This window comes from Callospermophilus lateralis, chromosome 3 (assembly GCF_048772815.1).
Source record: "Callospermophilus lateralis isolate mCalLat2 chromosome 3, mCalLat2.hap1, whole genome shotgun sequence".
NCBI classification, from domain to species: Eukaryota; Metazoa; Chordata; class Mammalia; order Rodentia; family Sciuridae; genus Callospermophilus; species Callospermophilus lateralis.
In genome coordinates this window covers 139857086-139880852 of record NC_135307.1, presented here as the reverse complement: position 1 = coordinate 139880852, position 23767 = coordinate 139857086, and positions in this window count along the sequence as shown.

Genomic DNA, 23767 nt, shown 5'->3' with positions numbered 1-23767 from the left:
ACATATAATAATACTTCCTAAACAATTAAGGAAATGAGATTGTCTATAAATGTAAAACTAAGATTGGAAGGAAATATGCCAAAACACTGACAATCATTACAACAATTCTGGGGGAATAGCTGCCTTTTTTATTTTATTTGGATTTCATAAAGTATTTCAGGCTTAAAAAAAAAAACCCATGAATTTCACTAACTTGCATTGAAAACCATTTACACCTAGTCTTGGACTCTATTTTGCATATTGTTCATGGATTTCTCCAGATATACTCCACTATCATAATGACTATTTGTTAGTTCCCTGGTCTCAGATAGGTTCTTCCTTTATAGGCTTTGTTCAGAATGTACACTTAGCCAATCATCTTCTTCCTTCTCATCTCACTTGAAGATTGCTCATCTTTCAGCACCCAGTTCTAACAGCTTGCACTATTTTCTTTTGGGGGGAGTACCAGGGATTGAACTCAGGGTCACTCAACCACCGAGCCACATCCCCAGCACTATTTTATATTTTATTTAGCAACAGGGTCTCACTGAGTTGCTGAGCACCTCACTGTTGCTGAGACTGGCTTTAAACTTGCCATCCTCCTGCCTCAGCCTCCCAAGCAGCTGGAATTACAGGCATGCGCCACCCTGCCCTGCTTGCACTATTTTCTTGAGCTCTCCAGCTAAAACGATTATTATCTCATCTAATTCTGTTTGTTTGTAATTTGTTTTTATCACCCGCTTCTCTTTCTCTACCTTGCTTTTATAAATAAACAGTGTTTGATTTATTTTCCCTCCTAGGGATGGAATCAACTTAGTGGCAGTGTTTAGGTCATAATTATTTCCTGTTTTCTCCTTTTCTCCCAGTTCTTAGTAAACATTTGTTCAACTGAATTGTCCGTGAAGGAGCCGGATGGCAAGTAAAAATAGCAATGGAGACACAGAAAAAGTCAAGTAGATGTCGTAGGAAAATTATGACCATGTGAACTTCTCTGTGGATCATTCCTTCTTGGAGAACTGGCCCCTCCTACACAGGCAAGCCTGGGCCTTGGCTGCCTGGCTACAGGGACAGGAGCAGGACCACCAGGGCCTCTTCTTAACTTAGTGATCACTGGCAAGAAAGAAGCTGGAGCTGCAAGCAAGATACCTCCTTCTCTGAGAGCAGGCCATCTGTAGCAGTTCCTGCTAGTGAAAAGATTCCTTGTTGCTACTGATGAAATTTGAGTTAGCTCTTGAAAACAAGTTAACAGTTTACAGTTCATGATGTGCTTTTGTGTATTATGTTTGTTTTACAACTCATCCTGACCCAACCAGGAAGCAACAAGTCATTCAAAGCTTAGAGGACTGAAGGCTCTAGAAGTTGTACCTTCCTGAGAGCCACATATTCAGCCATATGTCAGTACTCAAGCCCAAGTCACCTGACTCTTCTCCCTGTATTTCTCTGCTTTTCTTTCAGAAAAGTCTGGGGAAGTAGATCGTGAACAGCCTGAGCTAATGCATTCAAGATCCAGGCTATGGTTGAATAAGAAAGAACAAAGATGGAAGTACTAAGACATAATTCCACCTCTTTTCATGCAAGACTTGTAAGTATTAATCACATTTTCTAGCAATGAGCGGAAAATAGTCTCCTGCCAGTTTAAATGGGATCTACCTCCCAGAAATTCCAATAAGTAGCTCAGTAACAAACATGTTAGAGATACACGTTCAGGCGTTAGATGGCTGAAAGGAAGTAGATTTATAAAAGCACATAGATGCACTTCCTGAAACTCAGCTTCTCTGTTGTCTCTTGACAAACAAAACCTTCTTTAATTTCACACTCATTCCTTTAACAAATACCTGTTGGGAGTATCTACAACGCGACAGACAGTGGGCAGCATCTCAGTTGATCATAAAGCTCTAACAAGGTTACAGACCTCAGTTTAAGGACTCTTATCTAGAAGATGTGAATTTCTTGTCCTCACTGAAGTAGGAAGGAGACAGGAGTAATAAGCACTGACCTTAAAGAACAGCTTCGTAGATGAACAAATGGTCTTCCTCATTAATGGTCTAATCTTTCGGAATCATTTTATTTACATAAGTGATTCTGAACTGAATTAGCTAATAAGCCACCTCACAGATGTATGATTGAATGAGCTTCAAGACAGGTACCTTTTGTTGAAAGGAGGAATTATTTCAAAGCAAGGGTGCAGTGCCCTTATCCCCTTTCCCAGAAGAATTTCTTTTCTGTTTGACTTTAAATTTTCCCAATTACCTTCATCTAAAATCATTGTTGAAACTGATGTTTTAAAGCTGATCAAGTTCCACATCCACAGGATACCAGAGCTATAACCTCACTGTTGGCAAACATTCGGTCCCCAATCAATAATCACTGGCAGGCACAAGTAGTCATTTCTACTAAATGGAATAGCCTACCCTTTTATTTTAGTAAATGGAATAACCTACCCTTGAATTTCACCTTCAGGACTAATCATTATGTTGAAAAGCAAATGTCATTGCAGACTTCCTCCGATACTTCCTTCCCACCTTTCCACCACCAAGTTTTCCCCAAATAAATGAACGGATGGTACAAATTTTGAAAAAGTGAGACAGGGGGTGACTAATGAGAAATTAAAGGAGAACAAGATGCACATAGAAATTCTACAGTCACAGTGCATATGGGAAAATCCTAAGAGTAACATGAACAAATGGGAGCAGACCTGAGTCTGGATGGAGCAGTTTATGGAGATAGAAGCTCGAGGACAAGGGATAATTACATAATGCTTTCGAAGAAATACAAACAGAATCATAGAGATCATTATCTGCAAATAATCCATTTGGGGTATGCTTCAGTCTGATCTTGAAAAAACTAGGAGACTGTAATAAAGTTCAGTCTATCTCAAAATAAGCTCAACTAAATTGAGACTATCTTCCATTTAAAATAATTAGGTAGTACCTTCATCCATTTTATGTTGTTATAATCAAATACCTGAGACTGGATATTTAATAATGAAAAGAAGTTTATTTTGATACATAGTTTTGGAAGTTGAAAAGTCTAAACTTGGGCAGTCCCATATGTCAAGGGTCTTATGCTGCTTCCCTTGGGGGGGATTCATGGGGTAGCAGCAAGCAGTATGTGCAGGAGAGGCCAAACACACAGGGTGGCCTCACTTTATAACAGTCTGCTCTTGCAGTCACTAAGCTAGTCCCTCAAGACCTAACCCAATTCCAAAAGATAAATATTAATCCCTTTGGAGGTCAATGTCCTCATGGTCTAACTATTTCCCACTAAATCCTACTTAAAGATTCCACCACCTCTCAATATCCTACACTGGAACCAATAGCAAACATAGCAGGTAGAGAGAGACAGGACCTGGGTTGGAAAGATCTGGACTTAGAAAGTAAGCAGGAAAATATAACATGAAAAAAAAATGACTTTTAAATATCTCCCCTAAACTGGCCATTGTGGGCCTTTGAATCTAATTGAAGAAAATTTATGTCCTGAAAAATATCATATAGGAATGAAAGGGTTTTGTTCAATCAGGACAAGAGTCAGAGAAAACAGCTAACAATGCCTCATTCAAAGCACTGAACTTAGTCCACCATAAAGTGTATGATCAGGACTTTTTAAAATTAATTTTGTATATACTAGAAAGGATGTATCTGTCCAAGTAACTCTTACCTAACATGCTGACTTTCTTCTACTCATGTATCAAATAAGGAGGAAATAAAAATGAAATCAATGTCCCATTTTTTTGTTTGTTTGAACCTAGAGAGTTTAGCTTTTATTCAGCTCTGCTCTGATATTGTGGCCGATGTTATGTTCCATTCTTAACACATATTCAAAAAGCTTTTTCCAGAAGGGTTAAGGCCATATATCCAAATCCCCAGCCTCTCTTGTAGGTATGGGTTATGGTATAACTCAGGTATTGTCAAATGCAAGTTCCAGGGAAGGATTATGTCATCCTGAGAACTAGCTATCTCTAGACTTCTGGATACACAAGAAAAATGAGCCCCTGTGTTAATTTCATTCATTATCCTGTTTTCTATAACTTATACCTCACTGCATTCCCAACTGGTACATATAATGTCTTAGCTCAGACTGCTGCAGCAAAATGCTGTAGACAGATGGCTCAAACAACAGAAATTTATTTTTCCACAGTTCTGGAAACTGCAAGACCAAGATCGGGGGACCATTATGGCCAGGTTTGGAGCAGAGCCCTCTTCAGGGCTTTCAGAGAGCCACCTTCTCACTGTGTCCTGTCATGTCAGAGTAAGTGCTAACTCTCTGAAGTCCCTCATAAAGGTGATATCCCCATCTCGAAGCTTCCATCCTATTGATCCCACCTAAACTTAAATCTCCCCAAGGCCCTGTCACCAAATACCATCGTTTTGGAAGTTAGGGTTTCATCAGATAGAAGCATTCAGACCATCGCATTGATTCCTTACCATTAATTTTACATGTCAGTTCATCTGGTGCCCAGATATTTTGTCGTCACATACTCTTCTTCTCTGTCTGTGTGACTCTAGAAATTAGCCCTTGTATTAGCCCTAGACTGAGTAAAATAAAGCAAACTTGCCTTCTGAGTGTGGATGGGACTCATTCCAAATGTGAAAGGAACACCTAAAGAGTAAACCTGAGAGTTCCACCTCTCCCTTCGGTCACTCATGCAAGGAGCCAGGGGCCCGCCATAGCAGAGAGGGGAAGTCACCAAAGATCGGCCAAAGAGATTCCTTCCCAGCGGATTCTAAATTAGCAGGAGCGGCGAGGGAGCCGGCCGGAGCTGGCGGGAACCGCGGCAGCGGCACGGGAACCAGCGGGAGCTGAGGCGGCGCTGACGCAGGAGCCGGCGGGAGCCGCGCGGCGCGGGTCTCCCAGCTACAGCTCCCACCAGTGCTGACAACTGAGGTCTCTTGCACCAGATACGGGGGCGTGGCTACCAGAAGGTAAGCAAATTTGCTGGGGGTTCTCAGCCCCAAGCTCTACAAACTTAGGGCCTGAGGGAGGCAAACAAGGAGAGTGTGCCCAGGCACTAATGAAACAGCTGCTCCACGCGTGTGCAAGGTAGGCGGAACCGTGACCACCGACAAAACAGGCCCAGTGGCCCGCCAGATACATCGCCCCGGTCGGGGGAGGGGCAGAGCCGCCACCAGCGCCTTTTAGGTAGACAGATCTGCAACCGACAGACAGAACAGGCCTAGTGGCCAGCGGAGGGGCAAAGCCGCTGCTCACGCCTGCAAGGTAGGCGGACCTGTGACCAGCGAAAGAACAGGCCCATCGAAAGTACAGGTACAGCGGCCTCCTGGCGTGGAAGGCACATTGCCTCAATTGGAAGAGGGGCAGAGCCACCGCCAAAGCCTGCGAGGGAGACTTTGCAGCTATACAAGAGCAATATAAATATATAGGGTGAAAAATCAATAACACAACAGTTTCACCAAGCAGAAAGAAACGCGATCAGTATGAAAAGACAAGGAAAGAAAGGACCACAAGCAATGCAGGTCAACTCAACTTTAGAAGAGGTAATATCTGCAGCAGATGGAATGTCAGATAAAGAATTCAGGATATACATGCTTCAGATGATCTGGAGTCTCAAGGAAGACATTAGACAGCAAAATCAGACAATGAAAGACCACTTTGACCACTTCGACAATAAATTACATAAACAAATCCAAGAAGCAAAAGATCAATTATACAGGGAGATAGAGGTTATAAAAAACAAACAAACAGAAATCCTGGAAATGCAGGAAACAATAAACCAACTTAAAAACTCAATTGAGAATACTACCAGCAGAGTAGAACACTTAGAAGATAGAACATCAGACAATGAAGACAAAGTATTTCAACTGGAGAAGAACATAGACAGCTCAGCAAAGCTGTTAAGAAACCATGAGCAGAACATTCAAGAAATATGGGATAACATAAAGAGACCCAACTTAAGGGTCATGGGGATACAGGAAGGTATTGAGGTCCAAACCAAAGGAATGAGCAATCTATTCAACGAAATAATACGAGAAAACTTCCCAGACTTGAAGAATGAGACAGAATCCCAAATCCTAGAAGCCTACAGGACGCCGAATGTGCAAAATCATAAGAGATCCACACCTAGACACATTATAATGAAGATGCCCAACATACAGAATAAGGAGAGAATTTTAAAAGCTACAAGAGAAAGGAAGCAGATTACATTTAGGGGTAAACCAATCAGGATAACAGCTGATCTTTCAACACAGACTCTGAAAGCTAGAAGATCCTGGAATAACATATTTCAAACACTGAAAGAAAAGGGGTTCCAACCAAGAATTGTGTATCCCGCGAAATTAAGCTTCAGGATGGAAGATGAAATTAAAACCTTCCATGATAAACAAAAGTTAAAAGAATTTGCAGCTAGAAAACCATCTCTTCAAAACATCCTCTGCAAAATATTACAGGAAGAGGAAATGGAAAATATCAATGAAAACCAACAGCGGGAGGTAGTACAGTAAAGGTGGGGGGGAATAATCAAAGAGGAAAACAAACCATGTTTAGTAACATAAATAAACAAATATGGCTGGAAGAACAACCCATATCTCAATAATAACTCTAAATGTTAATGGCTTAAACTCACCAATTAAGAGACACAGGCTAGCAGAATGGATCACTAACCAAGACCCAACAATATGCTGCCTTCAGGAGACGCATTTGATAGGAAAAGACATACATAGACTGAAGGTGAAAGGTTGGGAAAAATCATATCACTCATATGGACTTCGGAAACAAGCAGGAGTGTCCATACTCATTTCAAATAAAATAGATTTCAAGCCAAAGTTAATCAAAAGGGATGAAGAGGGACACTACATACTTCTCAAGGGAACCATACACCAACAAGACATAACAATCATAAATATATATGCCCCAAACAATGGTGCAGCTATGTTCATCAAACAAACTCTTCTCAAGTTCAAGAGTCTAATAGACCACCATACAATAATCATGGGAGACTTCAACACACCTCTCTCACCACTGGACAGATCTTCCAAACAAAAGTTGAATAAGGAAACTATAGAGCTCAATAACACAATTAATAACCTAGACTTAATTGACATATATAGAATATACCACCCAACATCAAGCAGTTACACTTTTTTCTCAGCAGCACATGGATCCTTCTCAAAAATAGATCATATATTATGTCACAGGGCAACTATTAGACAATATAAAGGAGTAGAGATAATACCATGCATATTATCTGATCATAATGGAATGAAATTGAAAATCAACGATAAAAGAAGTAAGGAAAAATCATGCATCACTTGGAGAATGAACAATAGGTTACTGAATGATCAATGGGTTATAGAAGACATCAAGGAGGAAATTAAAAAATTCTTAGAGATAAATGAAAACACAGACACAACATATCGGAATCTATGGGACACATTGAAAGCAGTTCTAAGAGGAAAATTTATTGCTTGGAGTTCATTCCTTAAAAAAAGAAAAAACCAACAAATAAATGATCTAATACTTCAACTCAAAATCCTAGAAAAAGAAGAGCAAAACAACAGCAAAAGAAGTAGAAGACAAGAAATAATTAAAATCAGAGCTGAAATTAATGAAATCGAAACGAAAGAAACAATTGAAAAAATTGACAAAACTAAAAGTTGGTTCTTTGAAAAAATAAATAAAATCGACAGACCCTTAGCCACGCTAACAAAGAGAAGAAGAGAGAGAACTCAAATTACCAGCATACGGGATGAAAAAGGCAATATCACAACAGACACTTCAGAAATACAGAAGATTATCAGAAATTATTTTGAATCCTTATACTCCAATAAAATAGAAGATAGTGAAGGCATCGATAAATTTCTTAAGTCATATGATTTGCCCAGATTGAGTCAGGAGGATATTGACAACCTAAACAGACCAATATCAATTGAGGAAATAGAAGATACCATCAAAAGACTACCAACTAAGAAAAGCCCAGGACCGGATGGGTATACAGCAGAGTTTTTCAAAACCTTTAAAGAGGAATTAACACCAATACTTTTCAAGCTATTTCAGGAAATAGAAAAAGAGGGAGAACTTCCAAATTCATTCTATGAGGCCAACATCACCCTGATTCCTAAACCAGACAAAGACACTTCAAAGAAAGAAAACTACAGACCAATATCTCTAATGAACCTAGATGCAAAAATCCTCAATAAACTTCTGGCGAACCGGATACAAAAACATATCAAAAAAATTGTGCACCATGATCAGGTAGGATTTATCCCTGGGATGCAAGGTTGGTTCAATATACGGAAATCAATAAATGTTATTCACCACATCAACAGGCTTAAAAATAAGAACCATATGGTCATCTCGATAGATGCGGAAAAAGCATTCGACAAAGTACAGCATCCCTTTATGTTCAAAACTCTAGAAAAACTAGGGATAACAGGAACATACCTCAACATTGTAAAAGCAATCTATGCTAAGCCTCAGGTTAGCATCATTCTGAATGGAGAAAAACTGAAGGCATTCCCTCTAAAATCTGGAACAAGACAGGGATGCCCTCTCTCACCACTTCTGTTCAACATAGTTCTAGAATCACTGGCCAGAGCAATTAGACAGACGAAAGAAATTAAAGGCATAAAAATAGGAAAAGAAGAACTCAAATTATCACTATTTGCAGATGACATGATTCTATACCTAGCAGACCCAAAAGGGTCTACAAAGAAACTATTAGAGCTAATAAATGAATTCAGCAAAGTGGCAGGCTATAAAATCAACACGCATAAATCAAAGGCATTCCTGTATATCAGCGACAAATCCTCTGAAATGGAAATGAGGACAACCACCCCATTCACAATATCCTCAAAGAAAATAAAATACTTGGGAATCAACCTAACAAAAGAGGTGAAAGACTTATACAATGAAAACTACAGAACCCTACAGAGAGAAATAGAAGAAGATCTTAGAAGATGGAAAAATATACCCTGTTCATGGATAGGTAGAAGTAACATCATCAAAATGGCGATATTACCAAAAGTTCTCTATAGGTTTAATGCAATGCCAATCAAAATCCCAACGGCATTTCTTGTAGAAATAGAGAAAGCAATCATGAAATTCATATGGAAAAATAAAAGACCCAGAATAGCAAAAACAATTCTAAGCAGGAAATGTGAATCAGGCGGTATAGCTATACCAGACTTCAAACTATACTACAGAGCAATAGTAACAAAAACAGCATGGTACTGGTACCAAAACAGGCAGGTGGACCAATGGTACAGAATAGAGGACACAGAAACCAATCCACAAAACTACAATTATCTTATATTTGATAAAGGGGCTAAAAGCATGAAATGGAAGAAGGATAGCATCTTCAACAAATGGTGTTGGGAAAACTGGAAATCCATTTGCAACAAAATGAAACTGAATCCCTTTCTCTCGCCATGCACAAAAGTTAACTCAAAGTGGATCAAGGAACTTGATATCAAATCAGAGACATGGCGTCTGATAGAAGAAAAAGTTGGCTATGATCTACATACTGTGGGGTCGGGCTCCAAATTCCTCAATAGGACACCCATAGCACAACAGTTAATAACTAGAATCAACAAATGGGACTTACTCAAACTAAAAAGTTTTTTCTCAGCAAAAGAAACAATAAGAGAGGTAAATAGGGAGCCTACGTCCTGGGAACAAATCTTTACTCCTCACACTTCAGACAGAGCCCTAATATCCAGAATATACAAAGAACTAAAAAAATTAGACAATGAGATAACGAATAACCCAATCAACAAATGGGCCAAGGACCTGAACAGAAATTTCTCAGAGGAGGACATACAATCAATCAACAAGTATATGAAAAAATGCTCACCATCTCTAGCAGTCAGAGAAATGCAAATCAAAACCACCCTAAGATACCATCTCACTCCAGTAAGATTGGCAGCCATTAGGAAGTCAAACAGCAACAAGTGCTGGCGAGGATGTGGGGAAAAGGGTACTCTTGTACATTGCTGGTGGGACTGCAAATTGGTGCGGCCAATTTGGAAAGCAGTATGGAGATTTCTTGGAAAGCTCGGAATGGAACCACCATTTGATCCAGCTATTCCACTACTCGGTCTATTCCCTAAAGACCTAAAAAGAGCACACTATAGGGACACTGCTACATCCATGTTCATAGCAGCACAATTCACAATAGCAAGACTGTGGAACCAACCTAGATGCCCTTCAATAGACGAATGGATAAAAAAAATGTGGCATTTATACACAATGGAGTATTACTCTGCATTAAGAAATGACAAAATCATAGAATTTGGAGGGAAATGGATGGCATTAGAGCAGATTATGCTAAGTGAAGCTAGCCAATCCCTTAAAAACAAATGCCAAATGTCTTCTTTGATATAAGGAGAGTAACTAAGAACAGAGTAGGGAAGAAGAGCATGAGAAGAAGATTAACATTAAACAGGGATGAGAGGTGGGAGGGAAAGGGAGAGAGAAGGGAAATTGCATGTAAATGGAAGGAGACCCTCAGGGGTATACAAAATTACATACAAGAGGAAGTGAGGGGAAAGGAGGGAAAATATAAGGGGGAGAAATGAATTACAGTAGAGGGGGTAGAGAGAGAAGAGGGGAGGGGAGGGGGGAGGGGGGATAGTAGAGGATAGGAAAGGCAGCAGAATACAACAGACTCCAGAATGGCAATATGTAAATCAATGGTTGTGCAACTGAAGTGATTCTGCAATCTGTATATGGGGTAAAAATGGGAGTTCATATCCCACTTGAATCAAAGTGTGAAATATGATATATCAAGAACTATGTAATGTTTTGAACAACCTACAATAAAAATTAATTAAAAAAAAAAAAAAAAAAGAAGAGAGGCAATGGATTTGGAGCAGAATGGTAGTAAACTAACTGATAGTTGGACAGGCTTATTAGAAAAAAAGCCTAATTCCTGGTAAGAAGAGTACAAAGTAAGCCTGGGACATATTTTTATGATAGAATGAAAACAAGCACTCAAAGACAATCTGGACTCCTATTCATGGTACTAAAGAGCAGGGACTCTCTACTGATCAACACCAGCTATTGAAAAAGTAGTAAAAAGAAAAATGTAGTAATGGATTGTAACAAATTGAATTTTAAAATTCCTTTCTTATACATAGTGATGTGTAGAGAGAGGTTAGGAGGAGAACATTTCTTTACAGACAAATGCAAACTAATAATAAATGCAGAAGAAATGATAAAATTAGAAAATAATTTCACAAGCCACAATGTAATAATTGATTTAGGAAGTTACCACTAGTGAATGTTAAAATCAGTGCATAAAATGTGACTGGGAACAGGTATTCATTTGGTCTCAATATATTACCCCACAAATTACTCAAAAATTTCAAAAGGAGGAAGGTGTTTTTAACTAGAATGATTTGGTAGTAAACATTTTAATCCAGTATTGAACTTAGTTTACCAATGAGACCATTAGATATGTCTCCTAGAATGTGATGAAATCAGAAGCATGCAACATCACCTATGAAATATTTCTCTAAATAATATTAGTGGGATCAGATCACTAAAAATACAGAATTTGAACTATTTTATAAAACATCCACCAAGGACTTTCCAAAAAGAAGAGCTATCAAATAAAATATAGACTGTCCAGTTAAGTTTGAATTTCAGAACAACAAATCATCCTTTAGTATAGACATAGTACATATTAAACTGAAAGATAATCTATTGTTTATCTGACATCCAAATTAACTGAGCATCCTTAATTTTTATTTTCTAAATCTGTTAGTCCTTTAAAAAGGGAGTTGATGTAATGAGACATAAAAGACATGAAGATTCAAAGTCTAAAAGACACAACCAAGGGTATAGCCAACCAATGATTGTTTATTGGTTCCTGGATTAAAAAAATACATAGAGTTATAAAAAATGTAGAGATAATGGTGATGATCTGTTTGTGCACAATATGTGAGATGATTTTGTAGAATTATTGTATATTTTTCAGGTGATAGTATTGCATTTTTTATGAAAGCAAATGTCCTTATTCTTAAGAAAACTATGATGAATATTTAGGTATGAAGGTTCTTATAATTTTCTTTCTAATGGTTCAAAAAGGGGAAAAACAGTACTAGCAGGAAATGGGAGGAGACAGGTAAGAAGATACAAAGTAACAGATACAGAGGATGAATAAGTCTAGAGATTCAATGTACAATAATATGAGGGCTACAATTAATACCATTATACTATGTATGAGATCCCTACTAAATGAGATTTTAATCCTTCCTGCCACAAGACAAAACAAGAAAGGATAAAAATGTGAGATCATGGATATGTTAATTTGCTTCATTATAGTAAACTTTTTGAAATATATAAAAAAAAAAAAAGAGTAAACCTGAGAAAACCAAGAGGGTGAACAAGAGGAGGCTCCTCCAGCCTGATGGCTTCAGTTTGGAAATGGTCTTTTCTGATGTTCAGACTTGTAAGGAAGCATCAGTGCTCCTTCAAGTCTCGAGACTTTCGGGCTGGAATTTACACCACCAGCTCTCCTGGTTCTCAGGCCCTGACCTTGGACTAGAACAACACCATTAGCTCTCCAGCTTTCTGACTGCAGATCTCAGAAGTTCTCCGTCTTCCTCATCACATGAGTCAGTTCCTTATGCTACACACACACACACACACACACACACACACACGTGAATACAGATGTCCTACTGGTTCTGAAGAACCCTTATTAAGGGCTGGGGATGTGGCTCAAGCAGTAGCGCGCTCGCCTGGCATGAGTGCGGCCCGGGTTTGATCCTCAGCACCACATACAAACAAAGATGCTGTATCCGCCAAAAACTAAAAATAGATATTAAAAAAAAAATTTTTTAAAAGAACCCTTATTAATACAGATAATATTTCCTGATTTACAACATACATGTGCATAAATAAATGAATATGTGTATGTTTCTGTTTTTGTCCGCTTTTTCATTGCTCTGACTAAAAGATCTGATCAGAACAATTTTTAAAGGAGGAAAAGTTTATTTTAGGGCTCACTCACGATTTCAGAGGTCTTAGTCCATAGAAGGCTGACTCCATTCCTCAAACCTCAAAGTGAGGTAGAACATCATGGCGGAAGAATGTGGTAGAGGGAAGCAGCTCACATGAAGCCTGGGAAGCAGAGAGAGAGAGAGACTCCATTCTCCAGATACAAAATACATACTCCAAAGCTGCTCCCCACTTACCACCTCCAGCCACACCCTCCCACTTCAGTTACCATTCAGTTAATCCCTATTAGGGAATTAATTCACTGATTGGGTTAAGATTGTTATCACCCAATCATTTCTCCTGTGAACCTTCTTGTTCTTGCACTGTTTCACATGGGAGTTTTTGGGGGACACCACATCTAAATCATAAATAAAGAAATATATATATACACACACACACACACACACACAACAAACATAAACACATACACAAGCATACAGATATAGATACATTTTTAAATAGTTTTTTAGAAGTCAACTCAATTTATAATTAAATTCCAAGTTGACCCTGGTACAAGTGAAAATTTTGTTTATTTTTACCGACTTAAAAATTTTGCCTGAGAATATGAAATACTTAGCACAGGGGTAATAAGTTCAACCAAAATCATATGTGTATTTGCTTCAATACTTAGCTACTTAGAAAGTAATAAATATTGAGATTTTAATTTTCAATTCTGTGAATCATTTTCCTTATCTGTAACATGATGTAACATGGTGATAATAGCCATCCCGCTGAGCTATCAAAAACCTTAGAGGAAATTCATTACAAATTTCTATGGACTTCTCTATGGTATGGTAATGACTGTATTCCCACTAATATGAGGTTTTTACTTTCTGTTGTCTTGACTGTGATTTTTATAGTCCTGTTCAATTGATCTTAATCTTCAAATTACTCAAAATAATATGTAAGAAATGACTGAACAGGTAAATATGCTTCCTATAAATGCATTTAGTTTAGTTTATCTATGTTATTTAGTGATGAAGAATTCTATGAAAAGTACTCAATTTCCTTTTTCATATTATTTGTCACAAACACAAATGTTAGCATCATTCAAAATGTCCCACTTGTACAACTCGATCCTCACAGCCATATGACCACGGGGATGCACTGTGCTCTAGCTACACCTTTCAGTTCTTATTCTTTTTAAAACTGAAATCCCATGTCTCTCTTCCAGAAGTGAAAGGGGAGGTACTGAGAAACAAAACTGACCACATTATGTTGTTATGTTGTGTGCACACATGAAGGAATAGGTAGAAATGAATCCCATCATTATATATAATTATAATGTGTCAATAAACATTTTTAAATATAAAGAAAAAAAGTAATTCATTCCAAATCCCAAAATGCTTCTATGTAATTTTTTTCTAGACATTTCAAAGTAATTCTGAAAAAAAATACCTTTTACAACACCATGGTGTCCTGCTCTTGATGTTTTTATTTATAACAAAGGTGTGGAACCATTGCTTCTTGAAGTCAAAGAAGTTGCCAGAGAGTGTGTTAGGTGGGGAAAGGGGGATAGGTAGAATAAAATAAACTCCAATGGCCTAACTCAAGGACTGTAATTGGGTGAGCTTTCAGATCACAGCAAGATAGCAAATACTCAGTCTCCAAAGCAGTTTTTCAATGTTTTTTGTGCTAAAGCAATGCACCTGGGGATTTTTCTTTTTGACTGCAAGGAGATCGAATCTAGTTCAAGCAGTGGGTAATTCTAGCATTTTCAAACACACAGGACATTTTCTCACCTCCACAACAATATCTAAAGTAGATACACCACAGGTAGAAATGGCTTTAGTGCTCAGTGGGTGTCATTAGAGACTTCCAGCTACTTCCAAACACAGTTTCAAAGCAGCAACTATAAACCATGCAACATAAAGTTTCTAGCCCTGCTTTTAAGTTGCTTTCTATTTGTTGTTATTGTTGAAGCCAAAAGTCTGTAATAAATCACTTTTGTTCTTGATCTGGCTTCTGTTCAATTGAGAAAAGACATATAATCATACGCTGTGTTGGTATTCAGGGTAAAACCTTGAAAAAAGACCTTTGATAAGTGACTTAGCAAGAGGAAGCAGCTGAGTGTAATTAGGCCAGCATCCTTGTGCTTTCTGCTTGCTCAGACTGTATTCGAACCATGGCCACCTCCCTGAGGATGACAGTCCTCTCCTGACTGCCCTGGTCATTTCCATGGGCTCTCTGGCTACCTGTAGAATCACCATACTCACCGGTGTCTTATCCAAACACTAGAAAAGATTTCATGTATGTTGTTATGGTTTGGATATGAGATGTTCCCAAAAGCTCATGTGTATTAGATAACTCACAAATATTCAAAGGTAAAATGATTAGATTATGAGAGCTATAGCCCAACAGTGGATTAATCCACTTGAATGGATTAACTTGAGTGTGGCTGGAGGAAGCAGGTTGCTGGGGGTGCTCCTTGGGGTTTACATTTTTTTCTCTCACTCTTTCTCTACTTTCTGGCTGCAATGAGCAGACCTGTTTTCTTCTACCACACCCTTCTACTGTGATGTTCTGCCTCACTTGAGGCCGACAGCTGTGGAGTCAGTAAACTCCAAACTGAACCTCTGAAGCCATGAGCCAAAATAAACTTTTCTTCCTCTAAGTTGTTTTTGTTAGATTTTTTTTGATCACAGGGACAAAAAGCTGACCAAAATGTATGTTAAGTCATAAAATCTCAGGCACAAAACAAAAGAATGAATTGGCTTCAAACACCATCTTCGTGGGAACGTTTTAAACAAAGGATGAGTTGGAGGCAACAGTGTTTGGCCCATCCCCTCCCTCCTTGCAGGAAAGGGCAGCATAGACAGTCCCTATAAAGAGGATGGACAACGATTGGGGGTCCAAAGAGCTGGCTCTGCCACTCGTCACCTTTGTTTTCTCTGGCAAGTAACCTCCCCTCTCTGAGACTCAGTCTTGTATGTGTGAATTCTAATCATAAAATAATAATGACAACATTGCCCTGTGCATAGGTGTGAAATGATGTTTCAGGCATTTTGCTCAAAGTACCTCTCCCAACTTTCAAAGCAACCCTATGAAAGGAATGTCCTTATTGCCAATTTCCAAATGTGGAAACTGAGGCTCAAAAAGATGGAACAGTTTGCCTGAGTCATATATGTAGCACGTGTGGAAAGAGGATTTGAACGCTCATCTGTTTTCTAAACTCATATTCTCTCCAAAAGTAACGTTGCCCTTCTAGAAATATTCTTCTGGGTAGTCAAGAGAACCGTGTGAGAGAAGCTATAAAAACTGCCTTAAATGTGCAACGTGAGTGCCACACAGCATTGTACAGTGTGTTTCATCTAACAAGGTGTCAGAAATCATCAGGAAAGGAGGAAGGAAGGAAGGAAGTTTCCTGTAAGTAGAAAAAGAAGTCGAGACAAAGGTTATTTAGGCCAGAGTCGTCTGGGATTCCATGGATGAGTAAATAATCGCTGTCATGGATTTCGTACAGGGTGATTTATAATTCTAGAATTCAGAATCTTATAAGAGGAAGAGAAGTTCAAAGAGACAGCCGTGGTGGTCCAGTGCCAGGTACTGCCATGGGAGATGGTTTAAGGCACGGTGCCCTGGAATAACCCCACAGAACCATGCACCCTGCACCCCTGCCCAGCTTCCTGGACGATACTCTTTGGGGGCAATCCCATAATATGATTCCATAATTGTAATGAGCCAGAGCCAGAAGGGAAACCCTTCTTTCATGCAAAATTAGCCCTGACTCATGCCCAAATTTTAAGCTCATCAACCTCAATAATTGGCCCTCAGCTTCTGCTCCAAAGAATGTGACCTTCAGGAGACAAATTACAGGGTTACAGGATTCCCCAGCCATAAACATCCAGTCAATCGTTCCTTATAGGTGTTTTCCTCTCCTCCTGTGGAGGAGAACTGTTAGAAGTCTTCATATGGTTAAGAGACTATTTTTAGGAGCTCTGCTACTCTCTACAGTATGCCCAGTGGACAGGGGGAAACATGCATGCTGTGCTTTCTTTTAATCTGATGTCCTTCCACAACAGCTGACTCTGAACAGATGCCTTTGTCATTACTAAAGCCTTTGTTCCTTTCTTTCCCTTATTTTGTTAGTTTGGTCTTAATTGATTATCAATCCTGTTTGTCCTTTCCACTTGAAATGGAAGTCACCTAATCACCAAAGAGATTAGCTTTTTCTTAGAATTTGACTACTCAAGTAGTGTGTATGTGTACGTGTGTCAGGGTGTTCATATATTCATATATGAAAATTTTTAAAGATGAGATATATATATATATATATATATATATATATATATATATATACACATAGCAAAAACTAACAAATCTGTCCCGCATATATATATGAAAACACCACTGTGAATTTCACCTTTATGTATATACATAATGCACTAATTAAAAAAATATATATAACCAGATGTGATGGTGCATGCCTTTTATCCCAGTGGTTTGGGCGACTGAGGCAGGAGGATCACAAGTACAAAGATAGTCTCAGCAACTCAGCAGGGCCTTAAGCAACTTAGAGAGACCCTATTTCAAAATAAAAAACTAAAAAAGGGCTGGGGATATGGCTCAATGGTTAAGCACCCCTGGATTTGATCTCTGGTATGTTAAAAAAAAAAAAAACTATAACTAGAAGAAAGACTAGTAGAACTGAGGAAAGGGAACAGAGAGAGGAATGGGGGGAGGGAAAGAGGAAGTACGCAAGACTGAATTGAAGCAAATTATATTCCATGCTTATATAATTATGTTAAAATGAACCCAATATTATGTTCAACTATAATGGACTGATTTTTTTAAAAAAGAATGATTCCTCTTCATTGTGAGGAAATTTGTATATATTCTTAATTCCCCTTTAAGAAATTTGTGTTTGTCTGCATCTGTGAGTATGTAATATTTTAATTGACATTTTTAGAGCAAACCACAGAAAAAAATTAATCAGAGCATATAGATATTTACCTGCTTCTCACTACAAACTATGAACGCCCCCCGACCAGAGGAGGACATTTCTTATAACCGATGAATCTACTTGATTATATCATTATCATCCCAGTCAATAGTTTACATTAGGTTTTACTCTTGGTGTTGTATATGTTATGGGTTTAGACAAATGTATACATGCATATACCATTACAAACTTTAAAAAAATAATAGCAGGAGTCATTTGGCCATGGTGGTCCCAACTGTCTGACAGAGGAGCTGGAATGTTTCAACAATACTATTCTATGTCATGCAGGAATAAGACTAGCTACAGAGATAAAAGAAACCTAAATGTACCAAGTTCAAAATGCAAATCTCCAAAACCAGAAATAGAAGATTGAGATTATTTGTCAAAAATAATCTGGAAAGGAGCAGTGTCTGAGAGCAAGAGGGAAAGTTGAGTAAGAAAATAAAAAATACTGAGGCTGGCTAAGCTACAGATTCTTTTCTCAATTTTATTTGTAGCTGAAATAAGGTTTTTGTTTAAGAATTGACGGTTTTTTGAAGGCATGGGCTGAACCTATGTCTGGGTCCTAAGATTTATTAGTATTCATTTGAACTAAAATAAGCATGTGTCTTGTAGGAAATCCACAAAGTCAGAAAAGAGAGAATGGAAAGAAAGTATTAGGAAGACACTTCCAGAATTGAAGAAAGATATGAATTCTTTGTTTGTATGCTGGGGAATACCAGGGATTGAACTCAGGGGCACTCAACCACTGAGCCATATCCCCAGCCCTATTTTGTATTTTATTTAGAGACAGGGTCTCACTGAGTTGCTCAGCTCCTCACCATTGCTGAGGCTCCCTATCCTCCTACTTCAGCCTCCATAACTGCTGGGATTATAAGCATGTGCCACCACGCCCAGCAAGACATGAATTTTTACACTGAAAATATAAAAAACATTTCTTGTCCTGAAAATAAATAAAAATGAAATTATGCCTGGATACAGAATAGTGAAATTATAGAAAATAGAAAACAAAGAGAATTTTGAAAGTAACCAGAGAGAAAAAGCAGAAGACTTATAAAGAAGCCAAACTGATTCCCCCACAGTGATGTTATATTTAATATGCTGAGGGTCAGTCTAGATGTGATACCATCCAGTACCATTCAAGTAAGAGAATATGATGAAGACATGTTCATCATCATATAAAGAAAGGAGGGAATGTCTCATGGAAGCAGGGGCTTTTTCTTTCTTTTTCCCCACTACAATTGATATTTATTGAAAGAAGGAAAGAATGAGCTACTAAAGGATTGTAAAACATAATTAATTTGGGTATAAAGCTGCCTCCATACATGTAGTAAGATTGACCTAAGGATTTCTCCATATACAGTGAACTGTAACCTAACTTGATATGGAAACAGACTGTAACCTACTCTTATAACAAGTGGCCAAGTCCCAGCCAATCACAGCAGCTGACTTGTAGTCCAGCACAGCTAACTGTTCAAACCAGGTTCAAACAAGGCAAACGCCAAACTGCAACCAATCAAGCTGCATCTGAACCTCACTTGTGCTCTCTATATGTCACTTCCTTTTCTCTGCTATATATACAACCTGCACATGTGCTGGAGCATCCAGAACCATTTTTGGTTCCAACTGCTGCCTGATTAGATCACAAATAATGCTAATTAAGATATTCAGAATTCGATTTGTTGTAATTTTCCCTTCTAATAGAACATGCTGCTGCTATAATTGGATCTGGAATGCCCCCAAAGATCCAGGTGTTAAAGGCTTGGTATCCAACCCACAGTGCTGTTAGGGGGTGGTAGAACCGGTAGTGGTGAGAGGAAGTTGGGTCACTGGAGGCATAAGGGAATATTAGGACGCTAGCCCCTTCTTCTCTCTCCTTTTGGTTCCCAGATGCTATGGGGCAATCAGCTTGTTCCACCATGTGCTCCCACCTCTCCCACCATGATATGCTGCCTCAACAGGTCCAACCTACCATAAATTAAAATCTCTGAGTCAAAATAAACCTTTCATTTTTTTAAAGTTTTTTTCTCAGCTATTTGTAACATCAATGGGAAGTTGAGTAACAAAACTTCAGTAACATGGAAAATGAACCCAGAAAGATAGATAGTTGCGGGTAACAAAGTTAAGCAAAAGGATGGGTAAACATATGGGTAAATTCAAATTACAATACCCCATAAAAATCAACAACAATGATAATAAAGCACTAATCATGGCAATCCAAAATGTGGAACCACAAATTATTGGACAGAAATGACATAAAAGTTGTAAAAGTGTGATGAAAGTAAACTGGGCTGGGCTTCTTCTATGTCAAGGAAAATGATTGAGACATTGATCGCTTGGTATCCTCTTGGTCATGTATTCTTGTTAAAAATCAAGGGACATACACAGTGAAATAAACCAATCCCCCAAACCAAAGGCTGACTATTCTCTGTGATATGCAGATGCTAACACACAATGGGGGCGGGGAGGGAGGTGGCAGAGCAGGAATAGAAATTCATTGGATTAGACAAAGGGAAATGAAGGAAAGAGAGGCGTGGTGGGAATATGAAGGACAGTAGAATGAAGCAGGTATAACTTTCCTGTGCTTATATATGAATACACGACCAGTGTAACTCCACATCATGTACAACCACAAGAATGGGAAGTTATACTTCATGTATGTATGTTATGTCAAAACACATTCTATTGTCATGTATAACTAAAAAGAACAAATAAATTTTTTTTTTAAAAAAAATCAAGGGCATGGTAGCTCGCACCTGTAATCCCAGACTGTTGGGAGGCTGAGGCAGGAGGATTGAAAGTTCAAAGCCATCCTCAGCAACTGAGCAAGGCCCTAAGCAACTTGGCAAGAACTTGTCCAAAAATTAAAAAAAAAAAAAAAAAAAAAGAAAGAAAGAGCTGGGATGTGTCTCCATGATTAAGCATGCTGGGTCAATCCCTGGTATTAAAAAATATATATATCAAGGGACACTAAACTAACAGAGCAGAAGGCATAATTTTCAAACTAGTAGAAAGTGAAGGAAAGAGCTGTGCAGTAGACCAGAAAAGGAGGAGAAAGGGAAGCAGAAGGAACAGAAGCAGAGTAAATAATAGAACACAAAAAGTACAAGATGGAAACAAATCCAAACATATCAGGAATGCAAATATGAGTAGATAAAACAATGGCAGAACAATTGAGAACATTTTAGTGCTCACTGAGGATAGCAGATAATAATTACATTGGTGCCTCACAGTAAAGTGGTTGCTCCAGATCGTTATCATTTTTAGGTATCCCCTGGCCACTCCAGTATATTTTTGCTTCCAACAGCCAGCACTTTCTCAAAGGACAGCTCCTAAGGCTACTGGAGTCATTCTGTGACCTGGATGAAGAGACCAGGTACTCAGATTGATGGGCAGGACCTAGACTGTGCCACCAACAACTCCCAGGCTGGTAGGTAGGATGACACTGCATGGCTTACACTCCAGAGGATCATTTTGACACTCTCCCAACTTTGCCCCAGATTGCACCCTTCCTGGGCTTTCTTATTTTGCTCCCTAATTTTGCCCAACTGTGAAATTTCAGGGTTTCCCTCTAGGCACACCTTGAAAAGCATTTGTATATAAAGCATTAACTCTGGGGCATGCTTTGGGGGAAACCCAACCTAAGACTAGGCACATTCACTAAATAAAGAATTTTATATTACTCCCAGAACAAGCCCATACCATAGTGTTAAATGTAAATAACACATTTTAATAGTATTAATGGTTTTAATGCAAAATAAAAACATATTTAATTGGGAAGGAAGAAAAATTCCAAACTATTTTTGTAGTTAGCTTAGCTAACAGATATTGGCTTTTGCAAAAGACCCTTCCTTCTCATGGTCATACTCTATAAATAAGTTCCATAATATGATTTTGGTTAGGAAAGACATTCTGCTACTGGCTGAAGTCTTTCTCAGTGCTTACTAGTACCCGCTTGCCATTTGAAAGAAAATTTCAATACCTTAGGAGGTGGCGTCCAAACCACAAGAATGTTCCCACACTGAGTCACTTAGCTAACTAGAACGTTAGTATTTTAGAGTTTTGGAACTTTTTTCCCTTCAATATCCTTAGAAGTCTGCCTTGAATTGTGTCATCAATTTATGATTGTACATAAAACTGTTAATATGTTTTTAAGGGTAATTACATGGCATTTTTAATACCTTTATCTTAAAGCCTCCTTCTAATAACCATTACAAACTTTATTTTTGTGGTGCCTACAATGTTTTTAAATAAATTATCATTGTGCATTCATTATCTTCTTTTCCATAAAAAGAAAATTGACATTGTAGGATATTAAGTATGGATTTTTATTGAAACTATATTTTACTATACTTAAGGAATACTTTGCATATAGTGAAATATACAGGTCTAAATGATACAATTTGATACAGCTTTGATGAATGCATTTACCTATGTAACCAATGTAAGATACAGGGCATTTCTGTCACACCAGAAATTTTCTTCATTTACCTTCCAACAATATTCAGCATCCAATGATAATACCACTGCTGTCATGCCTTTCTTTGCTGGAACAGAAATTCTGCTCTAGAATGTCATGGAAATTGAACCAAAACATTATGTACTCTTGTATCTGATTTCTTTTGCCTGGTATACTGTTTTGGAGATTCATCTGTATTGCTTTACATATTAGTAGTTTATTACTTTTTTGCTACCAAGCAGGATTCATTGAAGGACTATCTCACATGTGCTTATCTATTCTGGTATGGATGGGCATTTGGGCTGTTTCTTGGTTTGGGTTACTGTGAATTATGCAGCTTTGGCCCTTCCTGTATAGGTCTTTTTGTTGACGTATGATTCTTAGAACAAAGAGAATGTTGGATTTCATTAAAATGAAAAGTTAGACCCTGTGAAAGACATAGTTAAGAGAATGACAAGACAAGCCACATAATGGGAGAAAATATTTGCAGATCATATTTTTGATAGAATATTTCATGTCACATATGCTTTTATTTCTCTTGGGCAATACAAGTATTACAGTATACATACTTGAAGTACAATATAAATAGATAAATTTAACTTGATAAGAAATTGTACAACAGTATTACAAAGTGTACTTTGTACTACTTTAAACTCCCATAGGAAGTTCATGAGAGGTCCTCTAACTCCAGATCCTTGCCAACACTTGATATTGCCAGTCATTTTAATTTTAGCCTTCTCTTGGGTATATAGTAATATGTTATGGGAGTTCTAAATTGCATTTCCCCAATGATTACTGATGCTAAGCCACATTTTTGTGCTTAATTGACATTTGGGAGGAAACATCAATTCAAGTCTTTTATCCATTTTTAGTGGTATTTTCTATCATTTTATTTTTGCATGGTGGGAATTCTTTATATATTCTAGATTACAAGTTCTTTGTTAAACATGTGATATGCTAATATTTTCTCCCATTATGTGGCTTATCTTGTCATTCTCTTAACCCTGTCTTTTACAGAGCAGAGTTTCAGTTTTAATGAAATTCAACATTCCATTTAATTTTTCTTTTTGGCTGCTGCTTTTTATGTTCTAAGAATCTCTATCTACCCCCAAGGTTGCAATATTTTTTTTAATCATTTTGTTTTCTTCCAGAAAATGTATAGTATTAGCTTATACCTTTTTGTTCAGATGGTCTACAATCCATTTCAAATCTATTGTATATGTTGTAAAGCAGAAGTCAAGCCTATTTTTCTATATAAATATCCAGTTATTCCCACATCATTTGTTAAAAAGAATTTTTTTTAATAAATTCCTTTGGCATAGCACCTCTGTCAAAAATTGATTGACTGTATATGTTTGGGTATATTTCTGGGTTTTCTAATCTGTTCCATAGATCTGTCAATTCTTTTGGCAATTATATACCATTTT